Source organism: Amblyomma mixtum, chromosome 2 (genome assembly GCF_055824585.1).
Source record: "Amblyomma mixtum isolate Tamu chromosome 2, ASM5582458v1, whole genome shotgun sequence".
NCBI lineage: Eukaryota > Metazoa > Arthropoda > Arachnida > Ixodida > Ixodidae > Amblyomma > Amblyomma mixtum.
This window is the reverse complement of record NC_143013.1, coordinates 241,884,875-241,912,854: the sequence shown is the minus strand read 5'-3', so window position 1 is coordinate 241,912,854 and position 27,980 is coordinate 241,884,875. Positions and strand designations below refer to the sequence as shown.

The 27,980-nt window shown below is 49.9% G+C and overlaps 5 non-coding genes across 5 annotated transcripts; 2 read left to right on the top strand and 3 right to left on the bottom strand.

Annotated features, from left to right (window-relative positions):
- Positions 1-3,963: 3,963 nt before the first annotated feature.
- LOC149363148 (U5 spliceosomal RNA) lies at positions 3,964-4,084 on the bottom strand. Its single transcript, XR_016289289.1, has one exon. It is a non-coding gene; the product is annotated as a U5 spliceosomal RNA (small nuclear RNA).
- A 4,811-nt stretch (positions 4,085-8,895) lies between these two features.
- TRNAY-GUA (transfer RNA tyrosine (anticodon GUA)) lies at positions 8,896-8,986 on the bottom strand. Its single transcript is given in 2 exon segments — positions 8,896-8,931; positions 8,950-8,986. It is a non-coding gene; the product is annotated as a tRNA-Tyr (tRNA).
- A 5,448-nt stretch (positions 8,987-14,434) lies between these two features.
- TRNAK-CUU (transfer RNA lysine (anticodon CUU)) lies at positions 14,435-14,507 on the bottom strand. Its single transcript has one exon. It is a non-coding gene; the product is annotated as a tRNA-Lys (tRNA).
- Positions 14,508-20,472: 5,965 nt separating this feature from the next.
- Positions 20,473-20,545, top strand: TRNAA-AGC (transfer RNA alanine (anticodon AGC)). Its single transcript has one exon. It is a non-coding gene; the product is annotated as a tRNA-Ala (tRNA).
- A 1,581-nt stretch (positions 20,546-22,126) lies between these two features.
- Positions 22,127-22,199, top strand: TRNAK-CUU (transfer RNA lysine (anticodon CUU)). The gene has a single exon. It is a non-coding gene; the product is annotated as a tRNA-Lys (tRNA).
- Positions 22,200-27,980: the final 5,781 nt, after the last annotated feature.

Here is a 27,980-nt window from a genome sequence, read left to right as displayed (position 1 = left end):
ACGGCGAAGGAGGGAGAGAGTGATACCTGGGCCGGGCTGTACCTTTATACATATGCATATACAGGTCTAGATGCAGTGATGACGCAAAGGCACATCATCCCGCTCGCGTGCAAGAAGTCCGCGGCTCGAATCCCGGTTGTATGAAATTCTACGCCTAATAAAAAAAAAATGCTTCGTGCGTCGATGGCATACAATAAACCAGGCCTGAAGTGCGACCTAATCATGGCGACCACAGCCGGCAACACACGCCCTCGCCAGCACAGGATGTCGCCACCCTGGTGTATCATTTGGCCACCGTCTCCTATATACATCAAACACAGCAGCTAATAATTTCGCAAGAGAGCTCATAAGTGCACACTCAAATTGGTTTCGGGCAGGTTATTAAGCAAATATAGGCTCGATTTATGCCACGCAGTCAGTCGGCATCTAGTTCAGAGAAAGGAAATTGTAAGTATGGCGGGCGGAAGTTTACGGAATCCGGGTGTGCGCAGGAAAAAATAATTCGATGCAGTTGCACCTCAAAAGGGCGTCAGTAGGAGGAGACATGCACGCCCTATCTTCTGGTATCAGTACCAGGCCATTTGGCTACTGGCAACACAGTCTTGTTGTTTAAAAAGAGCTCCCTCAGAATAATATTTCCCTTTTCCGAGCTTAGAGGCTAGAAATAGATACCCAGTTTCAAATTAAGTCCGTGGTAGTCGCAGTAATAAAAAGTGAATGATTAGGCATTTTGCTCCCATTTCAAATATGCGGTAATTCCAAAAATTGCTTCAAAATATGAAGATTCGCTTGGTCGTCTAGATTTAATACTGTTATTCCTTCCATTTTTGAAAGTACCACACCAAGAGAACTGAATTATTGCGGTACCAGTGAGTTCATCGTACAAGCGAAACGTCAGGAATAACTGACGAAATAGACGTTCCCAACATACGCTTGCCTTGTCCTTTCTACGTATGTATTTTCTGCACTAGCGACGTCTTTAATCGCTGCTATGTTTTCCCGTGAATTACACTAACTGACTGACCCGCCAGACTACTGCTCCATCTTGAGAGCTGTACTAGACAACTGCTCTGCGGCATGTCAGTAATTACCGCGCAAGAGACGGGAACTGCCACGGAGACGCTTCGAAACTGCAGAAAACGATCTCTGTACTCACTGAGTGAGAACGCGTCCTCATAAGAGAGAAAACTCTCAGAAAAGGTGCTCCGTTGGGCTACGTGACTCCGAGCAGCAGTGCGATCTTCTTCTTCTTCTTCACCTCTTTATAATGGCACATACCCACGGGGAGGGATTGGCCAAGGTATAGTGGTATACATAAGTAAATTTTCATAGGATTACGACAAAATATCGGAGCCAAACGTGAATTTTGAAAAATGTATTCATGAAAAACGACAGAAGAATATTTGAAGTGAAATAACAAAGAACATTTTGGCGAGAATAATAATAATATAAAAAAGAAAACTCCAAGACTTTTAAAGGAGTTAGCAAATCAACCTACCAGTTGCAATTATGTAATCATGGAGATTCCCACAAATTGAACCCAATGCAAATCCTTCGGCGCTCGCTCCGAACGATAACAACACTGGCAGAGATAACGGGAGCCCTAACCTGGAGAGAGGGACCTCCAGGTAAATCTTTCTCTGAAGTGCGAACTTTGGACAGTAGAGCAGGAAATGGTCCACAGAGTGCGATCTTCTTATTCTCTTCTTCTTCATCATACTCCTCGCGCACTGGAGAAAGGGCTGCCAACGATGTGAAAAGCGCAGAACAGAAAAATCTGATAAATTTACCCTTGAAGCTGTTTCCACAGCTTTTCAATAGGGTATTCAGAGAGCTGACGAGGTTACGGGTTCGCAAGTTGTTCCAGAGCACTAAAATTATTGTTCACTTCACTCTACAGTTTAATCTACGCACGAGAGGCGAAGATACGGTGGGCGGGGAGATTTGCTCATGCAGTGGGCGTAGTCAGGCTGACGATGATGATGTACTCGACATGCGAAGACACACGATCTTCTGTTCTGCGCTCGTCTCAAAGCTTTTTAAGCGGCAAATTTGACGCCACATTACCTCACATTTCCACCCAAAATTTAACACGCATCCCATTGGGAATGGCAAATTATTTGAGAGCAGCTAATTGTTGGTTTGTGGCAGAAAATAAAGCGGATTCGAACCGCCGTCTTAGGGTAGCAAGGTGGGAAGGGGGGCGGGTGGGGGGGAGTGAACGAGTGAAAAATTGATTTGGAGTGAATGGTTTCAGGGGCGATTTTGGATCAAAAGCATCTCACAATGCAACGTAAGTGGAATCACACCTACATGGGTAAATTAAACAACAGCGTGTTATTGCTTCGTTAACAAAAAGAGGGAAAATAAGCGGATTCGAACGCCCGTCTTGCCGGTGCAAGCTATTTAGTTGGGCAGTGTGGTTGGCATTTATCATTCTTAGAAAGGCAGCGCTGGCGGACACAACTGTGAACATAAACGGGTTCCAAAACGCAGCACTAATTCATGGCGCCAAAGGAGCATGCTTTTTTATTACAGTCTATTCATTACTCGCGCTTACGTACTAGGAGAGGGCATTATACAAAGATTATTTACAAAAAAAAGTCATCTAGTTGCTGCGCGGCTCTAGCTTGACTTATGGAACTACACATAACTTACGCAACTAAATGAGCAGCAAAGAAATGTACATCAGCAACGGAAACCAATCCAGTGGGTAGTCACTTTCCACACAATTACCTGGAGCGCATCATGTATAGCTGAAATGTATTCTGGGGGAAAACGACAGGTTCTGTGTTATAGTCCAACATATGTGTTTTGCCACAGTCTGTGAAGTGCAGTTAGGAAAATTCTTTTTTTTTTTTTGAGGCAAGGAAATGGCGCAGTATCAGTCTGTCATATCTCGGCGGACACCTGAACCTCGCCGTAAGGGAAGGGAGCAAGGTGGGAATGAAAGAAGAAATAAAGAGGTGCCGAAGTAGAGATGTCCGGGATAATTTCGACCATCTGGGGATATTTAACGTGCACTGACATTGCACAGCACACGGGCCCCTTTTGCGTTTCGCCTTCATCGAAACGCGGCCGCCGTGGTCGGGTTCGAACCCGGGTACTCCGGCTCGGTAGACGAGCAATAAATAAAAAATGGCTGAGGCTTAACTTGGTTAACCCTGGTCAGATGCGAAGCATATTGATGGCTAGGCTTGGTAATACATGGCTTTCCTTGGTTGAATACTTGGTCATTTTAATACAACCACTAGAAGCCTTCGTCGTGGGGGAAGACAACGGCATGGCTACAGCGGAACGCCGACTAACCCCGAGACGCGCGTTGGGTGGGCGCCTGGATTGCCACGGAAGCCGCGTCCGCCTGCCCGGTGGAGCGAGCGTTTCACCTACACCGAGTGTGAACGCGCGTTCGAAATGCGCGGGAATGCCGCTCGAGGACATTCCGGCGTCTGTGCGATGGCATCGTTCTCCCTCTCCCAGCGCGTGACGTCACTGTACCACGTGGTCTGCACGGCGTGCAACCACAGCGACGGCGCGAGGTGGACCCCCATCTTCCTCTGTCGTGACGTCATGTGTCACGTGGTATGTCACGTGGTGTGACGTCACTGTACCACGTGGTGTGCACGGCGTGTAACCACGGCGAAGGGCTGTAGTGTACCTCCGTCTTCCTCTGTCGTGACGTCATGTGTCACGTGGTATGTCACGTGGTGTGCACGGCGTGTAACCACGGCGGAGGGCTGTAGTGACGCTACGCTTGATTGACAGCTGTAGCATAGAGAAACATGCTGTGCAGAATTTTGGCCGTCAGTATGAGCCAATGAAGGCCTCCGCCTTAATAAAAATATCGGCGCCTTGCGACCGGCATGCCAATGAGAAGGCCCTACGTGGCTTCGTCGCAAGCGCATAAGGTGATCACTAATGTGTGCGCATTAGCATTCTTTCTTTTGATTTAAATAATAGGCCTCACCCAAACGGATAAGGCCCCTCAAAAATTGGCCTATAGGCTCATTAGTACGCCCCTCCACACGGCAATCTTTAGTAAAAGGCGAAAGATTGGTGCGACTGTGTGGAGAGGCTTGAGCGTAACAGCAGCATTGCCATAGAGAAAGATATTGGTAAAGAGCGGACACTCGGCGAAATCTGGCCCCAGGAAATGACGCGAAATCCTCCTCCTCCACTAGATAATCTTCCAACTCCAGGATGGCGCCACCAGTCTCTAAACGCGCGCGCGCGGGCGGGTAGCCGGCGCGGCGGCTCAGATCCATCCGAGTGGCAGACAACGGAGCTTCGTGGGGGCTGTTTTGTGCGCGTGAAAGCGTGCGGCGTATTTGCTCGTGCGGGCAGACCGCAATTTTTTTCGTCTCTCTTGCCCTTCGACGCAGAACTCTTCCTGTTTATGACGGCGGCAAGGTGAGAAATGTTTATTTGTGGAAGTACGCTGTATTGCATGCAATTTTGGCGGCCGCGCCGGCCGCCGTTGCCTGTCTGCAGTTCGTGAAGCGGCGCGCTCGCTCTGTGGCCAGCCGGCTGTTGTTCACGGCATTCTTGCAGTTTGTGACAACGTCAAGGAAGGAATGTTTTGTTTTTGCAAAAGTACGCTACATTTCAAGCACTTTATGCAAAATTACGCTGCATTTCGAGCACTCTAGCTTAGTACGCCGGCGCAGTTGTGAAGGGCGCGCGCACGCTGTGTCATGCTACGCCGTGGCGGGAGCGGCGGGAGGAATGATGCTGCATGATGCAGCCTCGCCGGTCGGTGCGTAGAAACAAAAAAAAAAAAGCCTGCCCACGGCCTGTGGCCCGACGCGCTGTGCCTAGCGGTTAGTTTTGCTTGGTTTCGCGCTTTCTCGGGATGTCACGTTTTTGTATGGCCCCCGACAATATGCAACTTCTTATGGGTGACATTTGTCGGTGTAAGGTTAAAATGTACTTTTTTGAAAGTGGGCGAACGGCGAAGACGACCGTTCCCGCGCAGCAAGTATGGGACCGTAGTTTTCAAGACTGGTGGAAAAAAAAGATGACGCACGAAAAGCTCAAAAACCTTACTCTTGTAGTACGTATGTATGTATGTAGTACGTGTGAAAGAGTCCGTTATCTGCGCTCGTGGAAACGCACATTTCGCCCGTGCATTGACAACACAGGGATGCGCTTTTGAAAACCGGCAAGAAAAGGCAACGCGTCGGGCTTTCTAAACTCTTAAGAGCTTGAAAACCAACAACTGTTGCGCCGATAGTTTAATTTTTCTATGCTTCTTAAAACATACGTTGCACCCGTGTATTTCTCAGTGCTCCTAACACATTGCGTACTTCTGGTTCGTAGTCCGTGTTGTGGCCGTCTTTGTACGAAATATTCTCGAACAAACTGCGTACTCTGCTGTCCACCTAGGTTTTAGAAGGTAGACAATAACGTCGGGGAATGTAGAAATGCTTGCAAAAAGCTGATTGGTATCTGCCGTGTAGTACGGTAGTGTATTGTACTTTGCGCAACGACGTTCAGCACGCGAGTTTCGCAAAAACATATTTACTCCGCTCGTAATTTCGTTCCCTCGCCGCTTTCGCACCTTTTCACTGTTTACAGAGTTACAATATAAGGTGACTGAGAATGACCATACTTGCGAATTTTTCAGGTGATGCCACTCGTCGGCAACACCTGCTGTGTGCCGTGGTGCCGCAACAGGATCACCTTGAGCAGGAGGCCAGGAACCATCTTCCGCATCCCACGGCTTTGTTTATGTTGCACAAAATAAATGTTCTCATTTCACTCAAAACCTGGTGTCTTTTGTAGAGTGCTAATATTTGGCAAAGGCTGTGATGCAGCTGCGTTCATGGCTGGTCAAAAGCACTCGAAATCTATTTAATTACACGCTGCCAACGGCGCAGCGGGGCGCGGCGTATGCTAACATTCAAACCGCGCGCCCCTGAAACCGGAACCGGAAGTCGTCCCAGGCAGCGAGGCGCAGCGCATGCAGCCATTCAAACTGCGCGCGTTGAAACCGAAACCGGATGTTATGAGACTCCGCCCGCTTGGTGCGCTGCAGTCAAATGGGCCGCTGGGCCCTATGGGAGTGTCCGCTCTTTACCAATATCTTTCTCTATGGCATTGCTGCCACCGGGACCCCATTACCAGCAGGATGCCAAGGGATCCCACATACTCCCTTTCATTTGAACAAAAATTTCGGGTGAGAAATTAGCACATCCATGCAAGTTTGCAGAAGCCGGCTGAATGACTTCCTTAGCGCAGGGCTTTTATTGAAATTTCTATTCTATTTGCTCTCTTATTTCGTAAGTTCTGTTTTAAGTTTTTGGAATGTGCTGCGGTTTACTGAGAAGCGTCGCTTCGCGTATTACCGGGGGCTCTCGTATCGCCGGGGTGACGCGTATCTCGGCAAAGGGTGACAAAAAGGCGGGTTCACGCCCTTTCCGTCTAAGGGCGATTTAATGAAGACACGACTCAATCAAATAATTAGCTAAAATACCCGCCGCGTGGCGTTAAGACGCTCTTCTACCGAGCCGGAGTACTCGGCTTGTTACGGCCGAGACCACACCATTGTGTTTCTTTGTGAATGGTTTGTTTATCGCACTGAGGTACTAGGACGCGTCTGTTGTACGTCTACTTCTTCTGTGTCTGACACATCACAGTCAATGAGAGCTTCAAGGTTGTCGTCGGGAAAGGTGTCTTCCTGCAGTTCATGACCACTAAACGATTTATGTTTGCCCACATCATTGTCCACGATGGCTGCTTTGTGATCACTGAAGTGCACAGATATGTGCTCCATATATCTGGATCTCTGGTGCTGGGGTACCTCTAGAACACCAAATCCAGGCAGCTGCCATGTTGTGTGGTAGCTTTGCTGGTAAGGGTGACCTAGCGTGCTTCGTAGACCATTGATAAGTCTTTCTTCCTCCTTGCCTCTTGGCTGAAGTCGCTCAAGACGACCATCGGACGGAGGGTAATGTAGGTGCGCGGCGTGCACACCAGCTGCGTGTTCTGACGTCATTCCGCGCATGCGCACAACTGACAAGGCGGGCGGAGTTTGTTCTGCCGTCGGCGCAGTGGCCAGGCACGCGACCCTCCTCCACTAGCTGCAGCACACCAACTGACGACGAAGCAGCGCTCGACGTCGCCGCGCCGACTGCTCCACCTGTCGACGAAGATAGTGCGGGCAGGGCACTTTTTTTCTTATTCCTTTTTTAAGCCCAAACTAATATCTGTCGACGAAGATAAGCCCGTTGTGCTTTTAGCGGTGCGGGCGGGGCACTATTATTTTTCATTCCTTTTAATTGCCCACTCTAACCTTTGTCGACGAAGATGTGACCTTTTGGCAGCTGCGCTCGTGGATGAGTCACCCCTGGATGTAACGCCGGGCGGACGGACGGACGGAAGAATGAGCCATTAAAGGCTTTCGCCTTAATTCCGAAGACCTCCTCTACGGCGCCTCTCCCTCTCATTCTTCTTTCACTCGCGCCTTCCTCCCCTCCCTTACGGCGTGGTTCAGGTGTCAACCGAGATATGCGAGACAGATACTGCGCCATTTCTTTTCCATAAAAGACCAATCTAATTTACTAAAATACCGCAGTGGTGGCCTAGTCCTATGAGCATCCGCCTCGCATGCTGGAGGTGTGAGGTTCGATCCCCAGTGCCACCGGGTACCCACCAGTCATACAATGGGTACAAGCTTTCCCCTGATGTGCTGACTGGCTTCTTTAGGGTGAAATGCTTAAAAAATGGGTCTTTGACCCCACTTTGAGTACAAGAAAAAAAAACCATGTGGCATGGCGCTCTTTGGCCGCAGACGCCCATGCGCCATAAAAATTCATAATCATCATCATCATCATGGATATTGAAGCGAAAGCTTCACTACGAGACCTCGGGCTTCAATCGCGGACCGTGCAAATTTGATTTTAAACTGACCTTGAGCTTCGAAAGCAGAGGAAAGGTGCATATAACTGCCCCCCTGGGACAGTGGACACAGTCGCGCTACGAAACCAATGGAGCGGTAGCTTGGACAGGAAAGGCGTTGGCATTGACAACGTTGTGGCAGAAACGCAGTACTGAAGCCATAGGCCGTCGGCGTTCATTGTGTTCACTGGCGTTGACGTTTTACACTCAGATGATTTTAAGGAAGTGCGCATAACTGGCTCCCTGGGTCAGTGGACGCCTGAATCGCGCTTATTGGTACGTGGGGTGATGACAGAGAGATGTGGGCTTGTGGCAGACACGCGGCACTGCTGTAATAGGCCGCAGCGTTCATTGGGTGAGCAAACTCTCGCGATCAACGACTAACTGCCACCTGCCAGGCTGGCACGGTGGGTGCGCTGCCTATCCAGTGTCCAGTGTCCGGAACGCACTCGTTACAGACGCCAAGCCGCTTAGTTGCCCGATACGCCATAGCCTCTCTAACCAGGTTCAAGATTTGACCCGCACCTAAATTTTTCTGTCTTGTGCATTCTGTACAATGTCAGCGATGTCTTGGCGGTGAATGCTTCACTCCACGCCGAGACGGTGGGCGTGGCTCAACCTGTAAGAACCCTGGCGCAGGCTTTTCTGTGTTCTATAGTCATTTTAATAATAAGATGGCGCTACCACGCTGCAGGCCTGTTTGGTTGGCCCACAGTGGTTTCTAAACTCAATTCTTTCCTTACAAGGAATGCCGAGTGAAAGCGCGATGAAAATATATATTTAGGCTGAAAAATGTAAAGTGATATACAAAGGCACGAAGACGCGTCAGCATTGATCGCCCGACTCTTGGATCGCATTATGTGAAATAAGCGAAACAGTTCTCCCTGCCACTTTTAAAGAAAAAAAGGGACAAAAAGCAGGATAGAGCGACAACTAAAATACATTTTCGAGCTGTTAAACGTCTGAAGTTCATTCACTTTAAAAAAAAAAAAGCACTCCGTCGAGCCGGATTCGAACCAGCGACCTATGGATGTCCATAGTACGAAACCTCTACAGTCCACCGCTCTACCAACTGAGCTATCGACGGGAAAGGCATTTGAGGTCCATCTTTGCTGGGTGCACACCGGGGACCATTATGCTCGCACGCATGAAGGAAGGAAAGAACTCGCACGTAACTAGTGTCTGCACGTAACTAGTGTCTGCAATTTTCATGAGTTACCAAAGCACTGGGCTTCATAACTGGAAGGTACACTTACATGCAGTGGGATGCAAAAGTACTATCTCGTGATGCGCAAATAAACGCACGCCATAGAGTGCTTCTCCAAGCTAAACGGGCGCATTGTTCGAGCTCAAATTTCACACAGAAATGGCATTTGGTCGGCAGAATTGTTTCATGCTACATCTGTTTGGGTTACTTGCTTGCGTCGATCAAAAAAAGTCGCGTATTCGCATCGTCTGCGACGACGGCGAAACTGTTCTGTTTATTGGCCGTGAAGATCCAGCAAAGGAGGGTAGCTCGGGAGGTTTGAATGCGCTCCTTCAACTGGTTTTTTCATGGTCGTAGAAAACTTAGTTTGGCCCACGACCCCCTCTATAGAGGAGGTCGTGGTTTGGCCAAACTAAGTTTTTAGAAAACGAAGTTTTATGTGACCATTAAAAAACCAGTTGAAGGAGCGTCACGGTTCAATCACGGTTCGTTCGGCTGAAATCCCGCACGGACATTTCTTGACGACCTTTCCGTTTGTGTCAACACACTTGGCGTACCTGTTCCCCGATCCGTGCAGTAGAAAAAGAAAAGTGCCGTGCGTTACGTGTCCGAGAAAAAATATCGCGTCGGGTTACAGCAAAGGGAAAGTAACGAGAGAGGTGGGTTTTGAGGGATACAAAAGTCTGGTTATTTTTGTATCGAAGAAAGTGAATCTTTCTATGTACACTTCGCCGTATGTCACCATATCAGAAAAAGAGTTCGATTCCCGCTGGGCGCTCGTACTTGTGATCACCATTTCCGTTTTGTGCCAATTAACCGCGGCCGTAATTATTTCGGACAATTTCCAAAGCTCGTCACTGCATCCAATTCTCGGCCACCCTCGCGGTCACGTTTTTCCACTTTTTGTATCCACTCCAATAACTCTACAGATATGGATCACCAGTTGATAGTTCTACACTTTACACGTCCTACTTGATAGTGCAAGTCTTCTCTTCAACTTGAGCCCCAATCTTTTTCTTTCCGTCATTCGGTGTATTATTCTTGGTCTGATTTCTATGGCTTTTTTGTTAGCGTCCAAATTTTGGCAACATCAGTGAATACTGGTAGACCGCCCCAAATATGCTTTTTTTTTTTTGCAGTATCTCCAAGTTTCTCATCATAATTATGGAGTATGTCCTCTAATTATATATATAATCACATCTTGTTAAATGCACTTCAAATTCTGTGCAAATAAGTATAAAAACTACAATGAGCGATTAGGCAGGCATGCACCAAGAATTTTCTCTGTCTGCTCTCTCCATTCTTCCTTTTTCCTGTCATTCTCGGTTTGTCAGTGTTTTTAAAGGATCTTTCTCGATAACCAACAATTCTCCAGTGAGTAGAGTTGCTGCAATGGCCATAGTACTTTCCTCTACACTGCAACAGGCGAGAAGGTATGTGTCTGTCCCTGCCAAGATAGCTTTCATATCAGCCCTATGTTTACATCCACCAAGTAAAGCTGTGTCTTCTTGCTTGATGCTCTCAACTCGTTTCCCTTTTGTGTTGAGCTCCTGTACTTTATTTTTTCTTGAAGTGTTCCTTGCACCATCTTTCTCAGTAACTCTTTGTTTCTCATCTCTATTCTTCTGCACTTGTTTTATATATATTGACATGTTCTTGGAGACTGTCACTAAGTCAATATTTACTGCTTGTTACGTCAGCCAGTGTAATTGGCAAAAGCCTGCCTGGTTTACTGTTGATAAAGTTTAACGGTTGACTGTTCCATACTTTTTCCACTTCTGAGGTCAGCATGTGTGGCCCTTCTTGCAGTGAAGCCATTGACCAGTAACCTATCTCACTGCCAACCTCATATCCTGTTATTGTTTCATAAAATCATTTTTACCATGCTGCCTTATCTACAATAAGCTTTCATTCAAACCCTTGTGCTTGGCTTGTTTTGTTCTGGAGTACATCTTGTAGCTCCTAATTGTGCAGCATGTCTACGCTCTCTTGTGCATCGTTTAATTGTTGCTGTAGACAGCTGAACTTAATCCTTTTCTTGCTGTGAATCTTCAAAAAGGTTGTGAGAAGTGGTGGCAGACACGACGTTGAGGACCCGTAGTGCCAGGCATCAATAAGTTTCTGCTTCACATGCCTGATACAGAGGCTTATCACATATGGTACAAACATGGTTGCTCCTTGCTGTAGAAGCTTTCCCCTTACACCATTGCACCATAACCTGCATGAGATCAGCATTCTGCAGAGAAAAGCAGTAAATTAGGTATGATTTGACCATATCACAGCAGTATTACTCAAAATACCTGCATAAGTTTGCATAATTCTTGTCAAGTTTCCAATAATATACATTAAAGAACCTGTTTTCATCGAAACGTACTGGAAGCACCTAGTACTTTGTGTGATAGGGACATAATATTAGAAAGGATAGGCTTCGCAGTGACACTTTTATTGGCGTTTGTTGGGGTCATGCATTGCTTTCACATTGTATGTTGGCTCCTCTTTTGGTACAGAAATGGTAAAATGCACTTCAGTCACTTTGGAGGCTTTCCATTTCCAGCACCGCTCATCATCAGCAGCAGTTCAGCTTGCTCCCTCATGGCGTTGTCTCTGAAGTGCACTTCAGCCAGCTAACATGAAAAGAAGCGACCAAGTCTACTATACTACCTTGCTTGAATTCCTGCCTTTGAGAAAGCATTTGCCTTGGCAGCAAACTGTATATCAGCAGACTATGCAAAGATCCGGTGCTTGCACAGCGAGAAACAGCTGGCAAATGTCATGTATCAGCTGCGGCAGTCCACAATTGACGTCAGGTGCAGCAAGGCGTTTGAATCTGGATTCCATGGCATCAGATCAAGGCCAATTATTTCATTATCGAATTCAACGTCCCACAAAAATATCATGAAACACCATTCAACACAAGCATTAATTTACATGTCTCCTCTATTGCCAGCTTTCAAGGGGAGCATGTAGGTAATTTTTATAGAGTCCAGGCTTGCTCCAGCTGTGATTAACTACTCCACAGAGTGACCATGAGTTCCCCATGGTCTAAGTTCATGGCTGCCTCCAACTACAGGTTGCTGAAATTCCTTTCAATCTATGCTTGGATGATTAGGTACTTCCAGCTTCCACACTAGGCAACTGCATCAAATGCCACTGATCATTGTGGCTTCTCTGCTACCATCTCTCAAAGGTGGCAAACTTGCGTCAGACTTGAAGAGACACTTTGACATAGTCACTGAAAATAGATAGCCTTCTACTAGTCTCTCATTCGTGCGTACCGGTGTGTACTCATTCGAAATTTTTTCATGCATTATGAGATGGCAGTACTGTTTCCATCTTGACTTTGTTTGAAGTATCTGCAGTAATCTTGTAGGACAAAAGCAATGTCATCAAAATAGAAGCACTCGTGGTGGTTTACAGGTTGCTACAAGGCTAACAAAGCAAAAGAAGGTCACAAGCATGGCTATTAGCTCCTAAAGTTCTGCGAATCACAATTAAATAAGTACTATTGCTAGCAGTTTACGCTGTGCTGCAGCAGTGAGAGTAAAAATCAATGCAATTAGTGAAGTTATATCAGCACTGCATCAATCACAAGTTATAATTTTTATGTAGCAACAGGGAACTGGCATGTGTAAAGTAGTGTTGGGTGGACAAAAGTTAAAAGTAAACGACCTGCCATCGTACACAAAAACGTTGCAAGTATTTTACGACTACATTTCACACACATGCCAAAACTGTTGTCATTTTGGTACTTACATAGTACCGCACTCCACAGATAGCTGCCCATCATCTTCCTTCCAATCAAAACCGCCCTCTGTCTCTAGTGGCTATAGTGTTCAGACAGCCAGTGTCCCGAAGCTAGGTCGCATAGGTAACATTGGTTCACGCGCTCTGTCTGCACCTTGGTAACACCCATAACTTTCAGGTTCAGGTGCACCTACATAGCTGCCATGATTTTGAGCACTTATTACAATAACTAGTTCTCAAAGCCCCTTTTCTCTCGTCCACTACTTCGCAAAACACCAATGCATGTGCAGCTGCTCACTTCAGATAATTGCTTTGCAGTCTGTGTTGAGACATATGCCGTGTGGCTGAGCGCAAGCACTTCCAAACTCGATACTAGAGAAAAGTGCTGTGCATGCAATAATCTAAATATTGGCAGCTGATGACCTGCTAAACAGTTCGCGATTTTTCAAGAGGAAAAGCAGATATGAGAATTACCCACACCATTTCCTTCCACATACCTGCTCACCAGAAGGAATGGGATTCCTAAAAGCCATGCTAAAAGCAGGCCTTAAATTTGAAATTATTTCTAGATAGCTAAAAGAGCAGTGCTATCAGTAGTTTATGCCACAGAGAACTTTTTGAATCTGCTCAGCATGCTGCGCCATCTGGCATAGAGTTTCTTAGAAACTCTATTCCGAGGGGACAATGGTTGCCTCCGACGTTCGCTAGATGGCGCAGCATTTCAAACCGGCTGCTGCGCACGCCGTTACGAAAATTCTGTTGCAGCCGACTGCGATTTTTCACCGAATTCTGAGAATACAGGAAAGTTTCGAAGTGGAATTGTTTAGACGATCATAAGATACCTTATGGTCAGTGGCGGAGCCCAAATAGTCAGTAGTTTACGCAAGATATGTTTTTACAACCAGGACGGATAGATACGGAACATGCGGTACAGAAGCTGTCGTTGCCGGTTCAGGATCCACTGATGTAAACTGTAATTTTTTTTTTTTTTTTTTCCCAGATTAAGGCTAGTTCGAGCTCCTATTAAACACAGAGGTGGCAACTGGCGGCCGGATTTCCTTAATACCGCGTTTGAGAGCGACGCTTTCCATTCACCGGCAATGCCTCGGTCCCTCGGTGGCTTCGGCCATAGAACATTCGCCGCCGCTCAACTTCAGTGTTTCCCATCAAGTGTGGGCAATAACAGTAACGTAGCCTTGAATTTCATTTTTCGAACGTAGGGGACGGTCCCGAACAAAGATGAAGCTCCAAGTTGCCTGAGAATGACCCGATGCATGATAATTGCTTCAACCTTGGATTCGCCGCATTTTGAACAAATAATAGAAGCCGGTTATTCGCTCTAGAAGGGGTCATGGTTCATGCGAATTATGGGGACCCCGAATTAAGAGAAAAGTTTTTTATCCACGATGTTTTATCCACGTCTGCACCAACAGTTCTGCGCAAAAGTATTTGACTGCAAAACCGCTAGCGCATTCATTCGTCGATGGTCTCGATTAATGCGGCACCTGAAACCACGGTACTTCTAACACCGTGCCTGAAACTAAAAAAAAAAATCACCATCCACAGTAAAAAGAAAAAAAAGAGCGCCCAACGTGGGGCTCGAACCCACGACCCTGAGATTAAGAGTCTCATGCTCTACCGACTGAGCTAGCCGGGCGACGAGAGACGACCGCCCAAAATAGGCATGTGAGTGACGTGAGTGAGAAGTAAAAGTAGTGAGGAGGAGTAGCGAGAGTGTGATAGCATGTGACGTTGAGGGGGAGAAGGTCAGTGCGTCACGGAAGCCGGCATGGTAGCCGGCGCCGGCCTGCGATCTCCGAAGTCGCTGTGTGCCAACGCTGTGTGCGAAGTGGTGCGCAATGTTTGCCTCTTGCCTCTCTGATGATCACCATTTCGTTCTGCAAGCCGTCCTCTGATAGCCCGTAGAGGAAGCGGCGCGGTGCCGTCAAAAGCAGAAAATGTTAGGACTCGCAAAACAGAAAATGTTAGGCGCTAGAACACAGGGGTGGGGAGGTTTCGCGCTGGTTTCGCGCGTCGAGCCACCTAGAGGGGGAGCCATCATAACCTCGCCTGGAGTTACTGTAGCATATACAGTAACTCTAACCTCGCCCAGCATAGCTGCCTCTGGTCATGCGGCCTCGCCTCGCGAATTTTTGGGTTGTCCTTATTTACCCTGAACTGTGCCGATGCCGTAAGCATGGAACATGGTGCAAGAACACTCTAAACAGAAAGGAGTGAAAAGGGAATAAGCTGTCCTATAGCGCACTCTCTTTTACGAAAGGGAGTGCGCTGGAGGACACCTTACTCCCTTTTTACTCCCGTATAACCGTATCTGTGCTTCAAGTGAAGCACGAACGCACACTATATAATTTATTACCTTATATAGTGTTAATTCAGGCTGCGATTTGGGCGAGTTGATAATGATTGATTGGCAAACAGCGCGGGAAGACGGGACACACGAAAGAACGACACGCAGCATAAAAGCGCTTATTGGTTGAGTAAATTTCAGGTTCTTCTACTTCTTCTTCTTTGCACCATAGGTGCCCCGCCAGAGACGGGTGGTTTCAACTCGAAGACTGAAGCTGTTTTTCGCACCAGGGGTGCACCGTCAGAGACGGTCTTGCGATGCGGTGACACGCAGGGAACAAGGGAATGCTTGACGATTTATGTACAACAATTTACAGAATATAGAAGTTTAGACACTCGAGACAAATTAACGGCACAAGGACAAACAACAAAAAGGGCGGAACTGGCTAGTACTAGGGGAGGCCCCTACTCGGCGTTGCCGAAGATGCGTTGCATCTGACCTTAGCGCAGAACCCCGCTTCCACCTCCGGGGCCCGGTTTTAAAGCCCTAAAGGCCCGGCCCACATTTCGTAGCTTCCAATCATGTCACAATGTTCACATGATTGGTTTACCAAGAGCCTGGCCAGCCCTCCAGCTTCCGTAGGGCAAAACGCCCTTTCCACAAATACAAACGCACGGTCGTGCCAGTACGTGCAGAGAACATTCCCTCCGCCACAAAATAAAAATAGAACAAACACAAATACACATCCGTGCCAGCACGTGTGCGAATCGGTACCGCGGGTGGGGTGGACACCCGTACTTCCCAGCGCGTTCGCGAGCGGCCGCGTTCCAAGAAAGGAGACGCTCCGCTTTGAGTGCCCCCAGCCGCGTTCCGATTACCCCCGCGAACGCTACCGATACCTTACACGCCCTTCCCAAGATTCTACAAAGGGCTCAAATGCCACTTTTAGAATTCTAACAAAGGGATCGGTACGGGTCACAAAACCACCCTGTGGGTGACATACCGTAGCTACACAAACACTGGCACGAACAAAACCAAAAACAACAAAATGCACACGGGCACCAACACAACATCACGCAAAATGCACACTTAAATACACACAGTGGCATGCCTGCCGTGCGCCGTAACACAGCGTCCAAGTTGGTGCGTTGCACCCAGTTCGCCTGCATGCACGCCGTCGTCCTGCTCGCGAATGAGCACACAGACACAGACACTCGCGACTGGAGCGTTCACAGGACTCGCACAATGCCCACGTGAGCCTCCTTAGTCGCACCGAGCGTCCCTGTGTACATTCGAGCCACCACGTGTTGTCAGTAACACAATTAACGCCTAAACGGTAACTCACTCATTAGGCTGGCGCCACAACGGGGCGCGAACTGAAAAGACGGTGCCCTCCAGGATCAAAAACGTCCTGGTCATCGATAGGTGAAAATCTCTGACCATGCGACGCACTTGAGAGCACTCTCTCTCCGGCGCACCAGTACGACATGCGTGGTGCGTAAAGAGCATAGTCCCTGGCCCGTCCAAATATAGCAGTACAGTCAGTCTCGCTACACTTGATATGCCGACCTCTAGCACGGAACATACTGTTCCTCGCGTCGACTTTCAGCGTGAAAGCCACGCACCTGCCTCCTGCCACTCCACCTCGCCCGGGGCCATCAGCACCTTTACTGCACGAGTAAACTTTGAAACCGCCGCTCCGTGCTTGATCAGCGCCCGCTGGCCCCGTGGCATAGTCTGACTCCGAGGCTCCATGAGCTCCCTGACAGTCACTTGACCCGGGCTTGCCTTGCGGCAAGTCGCCACTATCAACGCTATGGGGCACTTCATACCCTATGCCCGACACAGTGTGCGGTTGCGGTGACGCCAGACTTCCTCCTTTCACTCGCTCGCCGATCTGACGTCTGTCCTCACCGACCGTTTCCTGCTGCACGAAATGCTCTTTTTCACAGCTTGCTTGGGACTGCGTTTTCGGAATTGTCAGAGTGACTTCCAACAATCCTGAACTCGCGTCCGCGTCCCTGGTCTCATTAGGGGTTGAGCTAACTTGTGCAGCTGGATCGTCGGAGTGCGCGTTCACCGCCTCGACTACCGCGACGCTGCGTTCCGTCACGACACTTTCTTCACGAGAGATTGCACTTTCGTGGAAAGCTGGCTCCCTCTTTTCTTCTGCCTGGCTGTTTTCTTGACCTGTGCTTGACAGGTATATTCCTTTGTCTTCCAGCACAGGCGGCCTCGCCTCTCGGGACTCGGAGTAGTTGTCCCTCGCTAGTTCACTAGCTCTCTTAGACTCCTTGAGCTCAGCGAGCTCCAGCGCTAGCTGCTGGCGCTTTGCTTCTAATTCCTCCAAGACGCACTTAACATCCTGAGGTTTCTCCTCGCACAGTGGCGCCTTTCCTCCATTTACTTTCGCAAGTTCAGCCTGAAAGTACGCTAAACGCGCCTTCGCTAATTCAACTCGGTACTTCACATCAAGTGAGGGCAGGCTTGGATAGCTCTCCATACCGCCTTCCGTACCCCTCAGATGTCCTATCGGCTCGAACACAGGGACGTGAACAATGCGACCAAGGAAACTCACGGTTTCGATGCGTCGATCCGCATTGCCAGCTCCTTGGCGTCGGAGTCCACCGCCACTTTCCCCGGACGCTGCGATGAGCTGTCGCACGCCGCTGGTCCGCCGCCGGTGATCGTCGAGTTCCCGACGCGCTGCTTCCTTGACCGGACGCAGTCCCGCGTCGCTGGACTACTGCCGTGGTCCTTGCGTCCTTGCCGCCGTGTCTCCGCAGGTCCGTTCACGAACGCTGACCTGTCGCCTTGTCGTCACCTTTCTCCCTGCCTTGTCTTCTTCCTGCGTCGTCTTGCGATGGCCGCAGGATCCTGTCGACTGCGCCAGTAAAGATCACACAGGTTCTTCTACTTCTTCTTCTTTGCACCATAGGTGCCCCGCCAGAGACGGGTGGTTTCAACTCGAAGACTGAAGCTGTTTTTCGCACCAGGGGTGCACCGTCAGAGACGGTCTTGCGATGCGGTGACACGCAGGGAACAAGGGAATGCGATGCGATGCGGTGCCCCGCCAGAGACGGGTTGGTTTCAACTCGAAGACTGAAGCTCTTCGCACCAGCGGTGCCCGTCAGAGACGGTCTTGTGTTCAGTTGAGACGCAGGGGTAAGGCGAACACCTCAAATTTTATGTACAGTATTTACAATAGATAAAAGTTTAGACACTCGAGACAAATTAACGGCACAAGGACAAACAACAAAAAGGCGGAACTGGCTAGTACTAGGGGAGGCCCCTATCTCGGCGTTGCCGAAGATGCGTTGCATCTGACCTTAGCGCAGAACCCCGCTTCCACCTCCGGGGCCCGGTTTTAAAGCCCTAAAGGCCCGGCCCACATTTCGTAGCTTCCAATCATGTCACAATGTTCACATGATTGGTTTACCAAGAGCCTGGCCAGCCCTCCAGCTTCCGTAGGGCAAAACGCCCTTTCCACAAATACAAACGCACGGTCGTGCCAGTACGTGCAGAGAACATTCCCTCCGCCACAAAATAAAAATAGAACAAACACAAATACACATCCGTGCCAGCACGTGTGCGAATCGGTACCGCGGGTGGGGTGGACACCCGTACTTCCCAGCGCGTTCGCGAGCGGCCGCGTTCCAAGAAAGGAGACGCTCCGCTTTGAGTGCCCCCAGCCGCGTTCCGATTACCCCCGCGAACGCTACCGATACCTTACAGGTTGGTTCATGGACGTCCGGAAGGGGGGGCAAGGGGGGGCGGTTGCCCCCCCTTGGAATTACGGATATTATTTATGCCCTACTAGAAAACAACTACAAACCTACCGCCTCCCCCATCCCCAGACATCGGGTGCACCCCCCTGGAAAAAGTTCTGCGGACGCCCTTGGGTTGGTTGCAATTGTAGTTCGGCCTGCAGTGCTACTAGCCTGCGGCACATTTATTAATCAGGGTCTTCATTTTCCATCAGGAACCCAAGTTTTTTTCCCGTTAACTTCTAGATTTGCCGCTGATCCTATCCTCAAGCAAGATTAAGGAACCTGACTCGAATGACGCCACCTGAGCGGTTCACTTGCCAACAAACTGCTGCAGGAGTGCACACGTCCATGCTTACACAACGCATTCAGTGTTGTCAATTATAAATGAAGGAGGTATTTTTATTGGGCGCTTTAATGACCATATTCCTTAGTTGTCCTAACGCGTGTCATTCCCCGGAAGCAAAGTTTAAGCGACTCCAGTGGATTTACATGAAATTATGGTCACGCTGACGTGACGGTCACGCGCCGTATATAGCCGCGACGCCCAAGCTCGGTTGCATAAGCACGCCCGGCGGGTCCTGTACAAGCATTCGAGCACCTTTGTGCCGAGTTTGGGCACGAGGCCAAGTTTGGAGGTTCTTGCAAATGTCGGGCAGTTTTTCCTCTCGGTACAAAAGGAATAATAAATAAATGATGGAAAAAGATGCAGACAGGAAAACATGAATGGCAGAAGCAGCTCTGAACAATGCTGCGTGGCGTAGGGTACGTGTCTCAAAGAAAGTGACACTAATTTTTAAAAATAGGGTTTTTGTGGTAAAGAGAAGCTTTTTGCCGCATAGTAATACCAGTGTTGGCGGACGTCAAAAAACAGGCGAATCGTGTTAAGTAGTAAAGTGATTAGCTAAATTTTAATAGTTAACCTTTTAACTATTCACGATAGGCACCTGATTGCAATTAGAGATTTGTAGCCGGCAGTTAGTAATAGCCAAATCTGTTTTTAGAATTCCGAGAACGCCATTACCTTCAGCGCTGTGGCTCGACAAAATTTGGCTTTTTCGACTGTAGTTACGAGCACTGGAGGAGTTGTACTGCCAGCATGCTTTCCGGCCAACACGTCTAGCTATGAAAGATGTTAATGCTCATGTGTCTTGCCTCGATTGTTCTGCGTGTGGCTTATAAATGGCATGACTGATGGCGCAAACCAACATGCGTCTCGCCTATTTCCTTCTCAGGTCCGGCCACGGAGATAGAAGGGTCCGGCACAGAAGAGCAGCATGACGAACTGGACGGAGCTGCGACTGCGAGAGGCGGCAGATTTGAATCATTTGATGCGAAAAGTTCGCTGTCAGCCGAAAACACCGGCAAATGGGCCGACGCCACTCACATAGGTAGTGCTGTCAGTGTCATCCAATGTACGGCTGCGGTGCTACCACAAGTCGTGTAGCAGGAGACGTACGTTTAGACGTACGTTTAGTAACGTTACTGGCATAGTACAAGCCAAATCTCAGCCAGCACCATCGCCTTTAGGCACCCCTAAGCCGTTCGGGGGTGTAGCTCAGATGGTAGAGCGCTCGCTTAGCATGCGAGAGGTACGGGGATCGATACCCCGCACCTCCAGAACTTTTTTTTTTTTTTTCTTTTTAGGCTTTGTTGTCAATGGATCCCGTATCAACCCTCTGCTTTTTTACGACCTCTATTTTTTTTGTTGACAAGTCTCAACGCATCCCTTCGTACTTCGCTTACTTATTGCCAGCACATACGAAGACGCTTGAAGATGCGCTTGTCTTGTTGTTGTCCCGCCTTTTTTGCGCTGTTCACCAGTATGAATGCATACCAACTCGCCCAGATCTCAGCCTTACATACGAAGATACGCACGCTTATAAAGTCACCTGAAACAAACGGAGGCCATTGGAATACTTGGCTAAGCTTGATATTGATCCCGTTAACAGTATTTCATAATCAACTTGACTCCAGAAATGCAGTACCAAAGCGCGCCGTGGATCCTGTGCCTCATCACCCTGGACAGGAACCTATTCTGGCCGCCAACCTCTAAACCCGTGACGGTTTGCAAGAAAAGGATAATGCAACATAGCCGTTAGAGTGCGGAGAGTGCGGGCGACATTGGACAGCCTTAATTGCTGCACCTACCTGCTTTTGTGTTACACTTCAAGCAGCTGTACGGGCTCGAGCTTTCGGATACGAGCCCGGCCCGCGGCTTAGCCGGACTCAATTGTCTTCCGCCTCGCTCATTCTCGCACACGCTTGATAATGTTCTCCCTAAGAGGTACCCGATTTGCACGAACACCTGCAGAAAGTGAAGCCTGCCGTGACTTTTCTAAAATAATCGACATGCAGGGAAAGATGCATGACACGTTTCCACGCGATGGAAATATAAACTTACAACGATAAAGTCAGTTTAGGGGTATACGAAGTTGTTCGATCACTTCCTGGCTCCAGAGGCAATTCATGGAAGGCATCAGCAATTAAAGTAAATCACTTCTTGGCTCCAGAGACAGTTGAGTGATGGAAGGCCTCAGTAATTAAAGTAACCTTGAAATATGGCGTGAACTTGAATCGTTCAAGGAGGCCAGCGACTATATAGTTCGAGTATCTCAGACGAGCAGCCAACGCTGCAACTTGTTCTCTACTAGGGAAAGCTCAGAAGACACCTGAAGGTGAGTCCAACAAGCCCATTGGTGAGTGGCACACTTAAAAGGAGTGGATATAGTTTTTCGAAACAAAAATTCAACTCGGGAGTACTGCTCAGCACTGCAACACTTATGTGGTTCCCCTTGGCTAGCTTCGCGCTTTTGACGAAGCACAGCAAAGCACGAACCGTCAACTACAATATATGTGCGAGAAATGACGCTAGAGGCGGTCGCACTTTTTCTCAAAAGGCCGGTGATAACCATGCCCTCCTGTGCGAATGCGACGAAAGCACAGGCTCATGTGTTATACTTGCTTGTACCCCGACATTTGAGGGTTATACTGGGCGTTCACTGAAGAAGTGAGTCTGTACCTTTATCTCTATGTCACATGGTGCAATAACGCAAACAGGAAAAGAAAATATTTGCTTTTGCGCTTCTGTTGGGCTAAAGTGAGGCTGTAGCGTTTTCATTGATAACACCCACAATATCGCGTCGGTTGGCACTTGCTGCCGTATCGTGCAGAAGGACCCAATGACCGCACAGTCTCGTCGCCCGGCTAGCTCAGTCGGTAGAGCATGAGACTCTTAATCTCAGGGTCGTGGGTTCGAGCCCCACGTTGGGCGTAATTTTTTTTTCGTACTTGTCCCTCTTATTTTTACTTTTCGTAGAGGTGTTTATGAACGGTATGTGCTGTTGTACAGGTCGGCTGAAAATTATTGCCTCGGCCAAAAATCAAATTCCATGGAAGAACTTAGAATTGCTCACCGTGAGTTCCTCGGATGTGTGTTGTGGGGTTGAAAATAGGGGAGATAAACACGTATTCCCCGTTTAAGCGCGGCTGACTCAGTTCAAAACCGCGCGGACCCCACCCCGAGGTCGCGTACGCTACTGAGCGCACGCCGACCACGGCGGGCCGTGCTCTACGGGAACAAAGGAACGACACAATGGCTGACACAAACAAGGCATTTATTGCTATAGCAACAATAACGCCAGCTAGCAACAAAATACACTGAGGAATCTAGGATGTCCGACTCACCAGCACGGCTACGAGCGAACGTCCGCCCACGGTAGGGCAAAGGGATAAACTCCGAGGCCCGACGGAACGAGCTGAGGGGAAGAAGTTTCCACACGAGGACGCCCGCGGCCAAGAGCGGAGCTTTGCGCGTGAACGTCCAACACGCTTCCCGATGCGGAGCAGAAGAGAGCTAGCCTTCCCCCGCGCGCGAGCGGCCAAACACGCCATCCGTGGCGCTGCTGTCGCTGCGACGCGAGCGCCCTCCCCTGTTAGCTAGAGTAACCAAACTAAAGGGAGTGCTTTTCGGGGGCAGCTAACAACAGTGGGGTGCAGTGCGGGAAAGTGAACGCAGGGGACGAAGGCGTCCCCACAGTGTGGACAGCAGAACGTCGCTTCCAAGCAGGGGTTTCCCAGGAATTGGAATTAGATAGGGTGTCTAAATTTGAAGGAGGGGAGAGGCGGTCGTCATATTTAGTGATCATCAATTGGCAAACTGGTTTTTGAGGAAAGGAAATGGCGCAGTGTCTGTCTCACATATCTATGTGGACACCTGAACCGCGGCGTAAGGTAGGGAGGAAAGAAGAAAGAGAGGAGAGAGGTGCCGTAATGGAGGTCTCCGGAAGAATTTCGATCACCTGGGGATCATTAACGTGCGCTGACATCGCACAACATACGGGCGCCTTTTGCGTTTCGCCGCCATCGAAATGCGGCCGCCGCGGTCTGGTTCGAACCGGAGTACTCCGGCTCGGTAGAAGAGCGCCTTAACCACTGAGCCACCACGGCAGGTGAGTATCAGTGCAAAAAAAAAACGTTACAAATTAAGGGGGTGCGTACTGGAAAACAAGAGGGGTGTGGATGGATGGAAACAACTTTATTTTATTATACACACACGCCGCCGCAGTGGCTCAGTGGTTATGGTGCTCGACTGCTGAACCGAAATACGCGGATTCCATCCCAGCCGCGGCAGTTGAATTTCTTTGAAGGAGAAATTCTAGAGGCCCGTGTACTGTGCGATGTCAGTGCACGTTAAAGAACCCCAGGTGGTCGAAATTTCCGGAGCCCTTCACTACGGCGTCTCTCATAGCCTGAGTCGCTTTGGGACATTAAACCCCATAAAACCAAACCAACCAAACACACACACAAAAAAAAAATTCTTCCAGGGTGGTCCCCAGTAAAGATCAGGTTCTTCTTCTTCTTTGCACTACAGGTGCACCGCCAGAGACGGTTGGTAACTCGAACTGAAGCTCTTCGCACCAGGGGTGCCACGTCAGAGACGCTCGTGTGATCAGTTGACACGCAGGGATAAAAAAAAGGCAATAACTGAGGTTTATGTACAGATATTTACAGCGTACAGAAGTTTAGACACTCGAGACAAATTAAACGGCAAAAGGACAAACAACAAAAAGGGCGGAACTGGCTAATACTAGGGGAGGCCCCTACTCGGCGTTGCCGAAGATGCGTTGCATCTCACCTTAGCCCAGAACCCCGATTCCGGCTCCGGGGTCCGGTTTTAAAGACCTAAAGGCCCAGCCCACATTTCGTAGCAAGCAATCATATTGTGCCCTCAACATGATTGGTTCTTCAAGAGCCTGGCCAGCCCTCCAGCTGCCGTAAAGTAGAGCACTCTCTCCACCACAAAATAAAAACAAACACAAATAGACATCCGTGCCAGCACGTGTGCGAATCAGTACCGCGGGTGGGGGAACACCCGTATACCTGCCGGCGCGTTCGCGAGCGGCCGCGTTCCAAGAAAGGAGACGCTTCGCTGTGAGCACCCCCAGCCGCGTTCCGATGACCCCCGCGAACGCTACCGAACCCTTACACGCCCTTCCCAAGATTCTACAAAGGGCTCAAATGCCACTTTTAGAATTCTAACAAAGGGATCGGTACGGGTCACAAAACCACCCTGTGGGTGACATACCGCAGCTACACAAACACTGGCACGAACAAAACCAAAAACAACAAAATGCACACGGGCACCAACACAACATCACGCAAAATGCACACTTAAATACACACAGTGGCATGCCTGCCGTGCGCCGTAACACAGCGTCCAAGTTGGTGCGTTGCACCCAGTTCGCCTGCATGCACGCCGTCGTCCTGCTCGCGAATGAGCACACAGACACAGACACTCGCGACTGGAGCGTTCACAGCACTCGCACAATGCCCACGTGAGCCTCCTTAGTCGCACCGAGCGTCCCTGTGTACATTCGAGCCACCACGTGTTGTCAGTAACACAATTAACGCCTAAACGGTAACTCACTCATTAGGCTGGCGCCACAACGGGGCGCGAACTGAAAAGATGGTGCCCTCCAGGATCAAAAACGTCCCGGGTTTTGATGGGTCCAAACCCCTCACTACACGACGCACCTGAGGGCCCGCTCTCTCTGGCGCGCCGGTACGAACCGCGTGCTGCGTAAGGAACATCTCTCTTGCCGAGTTCAGCTGTAACAGTGCGGCCGGCTTTGCTGAACATAATTTGGCGTACCGCAGCACGGAACGTACTGTTCCACGCGCCGACATTCACTGTGAAGGCTACGCGCCTGTCCCCTGGTACTTTGGAGCGTTTGGAGCTATTTGCACCGTTCCTGCACGGGCAAACATTTAAATCACCGCTCCCTGCTTGATAGACGCTGGCCGGCATCGTGGCATCGTCTGCTGCACGAGCTGACACGCCGTCGCTTGACCCGAGCTTGCCTTGCGGCAAGTCGCCACTCATTTCCGGGTACTCAAATGACCTGGCCAGACACACATCGGGTGCGTTCCACAACTGTGTGACGCTCTGCCCGGTCGGCCCAGCAAGCCCGCCTCCGTTCCCTGGCTCGCATGGAACGCTCTTTCCATCAATGACGCTACGGGGCCCTTCATGCCCTATGACCGACACAGTGTGCGGTTCCAGCAACGCTAGACTTTCTCCTGTCACTAGGTCCGCGATCTGACATCTGTCGTCGCTGGCCGTTCCCTGCTGAGCTAAATGCTCTTTTCCGCAGCTTGCTTGAGACTGCGTTTTTGGAATTGTGAGACTCACTTCCAACAATCCTGAGCACGCGTCCGCGTCCCTGGTGTCATTTGGGATTGAGCTAACCTGGGCGGCCGTGTCGTCGGCGTGCGCGTTCACCGCCTCTGATACCGCGACGCTGCGTTCCGTCAGGCTGCTTTCTTGAACTGCGACTCCAGCTTCGCAGAAATCTGGCTCACCCTTTACCTCTGCCCGGCTGTCCTCTTGACCTGCGCCCGGCAGGCATATGCCGTTGCCTTCCCGCGCTGGCGACCTCTCTGCTCGTGACTCGGAGCAGTTGTCCCTGGCTAGTTGGCCAGTTCTCCTAGACTCCTTGATCTTAGAAATCTCGAGCTCTACCTGCTGGCGTCTTGCTTCTATAACCTTCAAGACATACTTTACATCCTGAGGTTCTTCGTCGCGAAGCAGCGCCTTTCCGCCATTTACTTTCGCAAGTTGAGCCTGAAGGTCCGCTAAGCGCGCCTTCGCTAACTCAACTTGGTACCTCACATCGAGTGAGGGCCGGCTTGGATAGCTTTCCATACCGCCTTCCGTACCCCTCAGATGTCCTATCGGCTCGAACACAGGGACGTGAACAATGCGACCAAGGAAACTCACGGTTTCGATGCGTCGATCCGCATTGCCAGCTCCTTGGCGTCGGGGTCCACCGCCACTTTCCCCGGACGCTGCGATGAGCTGTCGCACGCCGCTGGTCCGCCGCCGGTGATCGTTGAGTTCCCGACGCGCTGCTTCCTTGACCGGACGCAGTCCCGCGTCGCTGGACTACTGCCGTGGTCCTTGCGTCCTTGCCGCCGTGTCTCCGCAGGTCCGTTCACGAACGCTGACCTGTCGCCTTGTCGTCACCTTTCTCCCTGCCTTGTCTTCTTCCTGCGCCGTCTTCCGATGGCCGCAGGATCCTCGTCGACTGCGCCAGTAAAGATCAGGTTCTTCTTCCTCTTCTTCTTTGCACCACAGGTGCCCCGCCAGAGACGGGTGGTTTCAACTTGAAGACTGAAGCTCTTCGCACCAGCGGTGCCCCGTCAGAGACGGTCTCTCGATGATTCGAGACGCAGGGAGGAAGGGAAAACTTATGTACAGTTTATGTACAGCAATTTACAATAGATACAAGTTCAGGCACTAGAGACAAATTAACGGCACAAAGAGACAAAACAACAACAAAAAGGTGGATCTGGCTAATCACTAGGGGAGGCCCCTACTCGGCGTTGCCGAAGATGCGTTGCATCTCACCTTAGCCCAGAACCCCGATTCCGGCTCCGGGGTCCGGTTTTAAAGACCTAAAGGCCCAGCCCACATTTCGTAGCAACCAATCATATTGTGCCCTCAACATGATTGGTTCTTCAAGAGCCTGGCCAGCCCTCCAGCTGCCGTAAAGTAGAGCACTCTCTCCACCACAAAATAAAAACAAACACAAATAGACATCCGTGCCAGCACGTGTGCGAATCAGTACCGCGGGTGGGGGAACACCCGTATACCTGCCGGCGCGTTCGCGAGCGGCCGCGTTCCAAGAAAGGAGACGCTTCGCTGTGAGCACCCCCAGCCGCGTTCCGATGACCCCCGCGAACGCTACCGAACCCTTACATCCCCTACTGGTCCAGGAGTCCACGGGCTTGTGCTTCAAGTAAAGCCCGATCCACCAGCCATTTCTGGCCGGCAGGCTGACACCACCCCTAGAAAGTGTGTAGAGAAAGCACTGCCTCCCCGCCTTCGAGGCGAGGGCAATGGCCTATAAAGTGACTGCGAGGGTACCGGAACTACAGAACACTTGCTGTGCTCGTCTGCCGACCTCTCCAGGCCTTGTATTTCTCTCCGCCGATGTTAGAGAGCTTGCGCTCCCTTCTGCGACCGCGTAGGACCTATACTTTTACCGATAGGCTTTCGACGCACCTCGTGCCGTACACTAAGAGTGCAGGTCACCAATGAGGCAAACATAGCTGCCCACTTCTGGCCTCTTCTCTCCTGCTCCTGAGAATTGTTATTATGAGTGTCGCTTAATTAAGCAATACGCCACTTTGGGTTCCCGCGTCGCGCCCCTCTATTTATGGTTGCGCATCATTGCTCTCGTGCATGTCTAGTTCCCATTTTCTTTTGCCCTCCCCGGTGTATCGCAGCGAAGGTGACCTTGACAGAGCTGCGCAACTTTCTTTTTCATCTTCTGGCAATAAATAATCTCCATCTCTTGCTTCGCAGCTGCGATGGTGGTCACCTGATCGCGGACGCGCCAGAGAAACGCAGTCATCGTGAAACCCTATTGGCTGAAAAACATTCAACCAATATGACCGTGGCAGAAAGATATATTGAAGGCTTACGAATCAGCGGAATAGTCATACATCTCCCCTCAATAAAACAGCCTCCTCTGTGCTGCCGCTTTCT